This window comes from Cervus canadensis, chromosome X, assembly GCF_019320065.1.
Source record: "Cervus canadensis isolate Bull #8, Minnesota chromosome X, ASM1932006v1, whole genome shotgun sequence".
Taxonomy (NCBI): Eukaryota; Metazoa; Chordata; class Mammalia; order Artiodactyla; family Cervidae; genus Cervus; species Cervus canadensis.
This window is the reverse complement of record NC_057419.1, coordinates 20,609,371-20,612,666: the sequence shown is the minus strand read 5'-3', so window position 1 is coordinate 20,612,666 and position 3,296 is coordinate 20,609,371.

Genomic DNA, 3,296 nt, shown 5'->3' with positions numbered 1-3,296 from the left:
GGACATGATAGAGGGGTGAGAGAGAAAGGGAAGAAGGCCAATTCCCAAGATTGAGGGTCATTCACTTAGGACAGAATGTGAGAGAAGAACCATAACCAACTCAGAAGGCTGTAAGGGTCTAGAGCTAAAGCATGTGAAACTGGGGCAATGGAAGCAACTGCCATCTCAGACAGAGCTCAGGACAGAGGCGGGATCTTAGCTGAGAAATGCAATGATTCTCACAAGAGGTCATTTCCGGACCTGGGCTGGGTCTTTATTTCGCTAAAGGGGAGGCCACTAAAGAGCCTGTTGCCACATGCTGGGGAGTGGGGAGTAGTAGGGAAAGAGAGAAACAAGATCCACACCTACTGTTGGATAATCCAAAGAGTAAACACATGTATGTCTCTCTCCTGGGGGGCAGCTCTGGAGGACCAGTGGACAGAACACCACTGCTTGACTGACTCACTGACTGACTCACGCTGGGGAAAGGTCCCGCTCGGAGAAAGGAATGTGTCCTGGGTGAGAACAGCTCCAGTGGATAAACATTTCCAAAAGGTGGGAGGCGCATGTGGAAGGACAAGGACGGTACTCTGCAGAGAGGAGCCCTCTCTGCAGAGAGGGCAAGGGAGCTAGCTGAGGAACTGGGGTATTCCTCTAAGTGTTTCTACCCTCTCCAAGAAAACTTCAACTTCTCATGTGTTTCTGAGGTTCCAGCCTTTCCTTCACATATGTTTTTTTCCCCCTTTGCTGCTCCTCCAACCTCGAGCACAGACCGAGAGACCCACATAAGGATGCACCTGTGCAAAGGAGGAAAGTGAGAGCTGGGACTCCCAATTACTTCCTAAAGCTCCCAGGGATCCTTGCAGAGGGAACAGCAACTTACCAAGAGGAAGGTCCTTCTCAGAGTCGGACATGTATCCTTGGGGATGTTGTAACGCCTCCTGGTGGAGTTGGGAGTAATACACAGAGAAGTGGAGTGATAGGGGCGGACAACTTGAGAGGGGGCTGGGAATCAATCCGTCCCTTTCCCACATATCATGGGGAAGCAACCCTGAAGAGTGAGATGGAAACTTCCATTTGATGTACAGAGGCAGGACACCAGGCACAGTGCCTGGTTCAGAGTTGGCAATCAGCAATTGGCAGCCATGACGATGGTTAGGATGATTATGACTATTGAGATTCAGTTGCTATAGATATCCTGTGGCCTTAAATGATCCTAGAATGGTTCACAGAGGAAGAAGCCCCGCAGGCTTAGAACAAGTAGATTGTAATGTGGAGGGTTTGAGGACACAGTCAATAATCCAGCTCCAAATCAGTCCTTAGCCTTCCTTTCCAGCAAGTGTATGCTGGCCAACTGCTGTTCATGTAACTCCCACTCAAACCACTGCCTGAGGAGGGCAGAAGATGCTGCAGGAGGCAAGAGAAAAATCAGAGCCAAACAGGGCCAAGAGGTGGGATGGGAATGGAGAAGAGAGGAGGATAAGGCCAGTCAGGGTCCCAACAGGAAACAGACGGGATATTCCCATGAGGATGATTTGCAGAGGGTTCTTTCACAGAGGGCAGGGCCAATGGCAGTGGGTGGGAAAACGCAGGAACTCAGAGCAAGAGGCAGCAGAGCTTACCTCTTACAGAGCTTACCTCCCCAGGCTTACAGGGACGAGGGGAGAGGTTATCCAGAGAAGACGATCACACAGGCTTCCCTAAACGAAGCAGTGACCTTAGGTCAAGGGACAGTCAGCCCAAAGAGGTGACTGAGCAGAATCAATGTCTGGACCTCACGGTACTCCCACCTTTTGATCTACTTCCAGAACTCTCAATAATTTAAACCTAGCTAGAAGTCTCTGCACAAGGGAACCATGTTGACATAATCCACAGAGCACCCAGGCCACAGAGCAGGCACCCCACTTCCCCCCACCACCATGCCCTGCTTTGGGAAGTTCGCCTGAGGCCACTATGCTTTTACAAAAGACATACATCCACACCTGTATTCCCTAACCAAAAGAAATCCAAAGAGATTCTCACTTTTACAAGAAAAGGCAAAAAGGGGAAATAGTGCTCAGCATTTGTTTTGCAAGGAGCAGGTTACAGAGGCAGTGAGCACCCCCAGAGGTGAGAGGGTCACTGCCAGACTCCTTCTTGGGACCTATGCTCAGCACCTCAGCAGCCAGTCACCATGCTTTCACCTGGGTCTGGGAACACCTGGGCTTTACCTCGATTTACTGGGTGCATCCCTTAGCAAGATGTGTCTGAAGGTCATTGCTTCCTGAAAATTTTCATAGGAACACTTTACTTTCAGATAGTGGAGAAACTTGTATTGGGTTTTTTGATGTTTGTGTGTGTGAGAGTGTGTGTGTAAAGAGAAGACCACAGCCCATCGGCAGCAGGACAGACTGAGTTTGTCTCAGAAATGATGATGGGTTTATATTCACCATCCAAACTCTCTCTTCACTCTTGGGGTGACAGACAAGCCTCATTTTGCAAACAGCCACATACAGGAGTAAGCAGAGAACACCCTGGCAAAGAAGCAGAGTTTTCCTGGGGGAAGGGTGCTAACAGGACCACAGGGAACTAGAAAAGGTACTATCAGGGGGCAAGAAAAGGTGCCAGGGTGGAGGAGAAAGCAGAAGAGCTCATAAAGGAAAATAAACATTGGGCAGAGAACAGCATGGAGTAGAAGGTGGCTGGACAATGTGTAGCTGGAGTCTGTGATAAAGGGCCTTGGCCTGAAATCAGGGAGTGATGTGGGGGGCAGGGGATGAGTTCCCGTTGAGATATCACGTTTTTCATAGTCCAAGACTTCACTTCCTTCTGTTTCACCCAATGTCCCCCCGGAAGTCCTACAGAGCTTTCCCTAATGCCGCAGGGTGTGTGGGTGTGTGTGTGTGTGGGTGTGTGTGTATGTGTGTTTTTGCTTGTCACTAAATGATCAGCATTCAATGAAACACTTCTATTTTGGGGGCATTACCATCTCTAAAACAAGACGCAGAAAAGCAGAGGCAACTAGGGGCTGCATTTAATCTTCTCTAATATCGCAGTGCGAAGGAAACTGGGGAATGAAAACATAGTCATTTAGAAAATGGTTGATGAGTCACTGATTGGCACAGGGTAGAGAAAAAGAGAAGTCATTATTCATTCAGAGTATGCCTGGTCTTTTAAAAATAGGCTCCACACTCTGCTGGAGCGGGTGTCTGGGCTTTAGAGATGGAGCTGGTGACAGAGGGCAAGGGCCAGACCGCCCAAGGCTGGGAGGACCGACCCTCCTCCTCTATCTCTCTGCATCTCAGCCGTGGAAAACCCTCCAGCTTTAAGAAACAGAA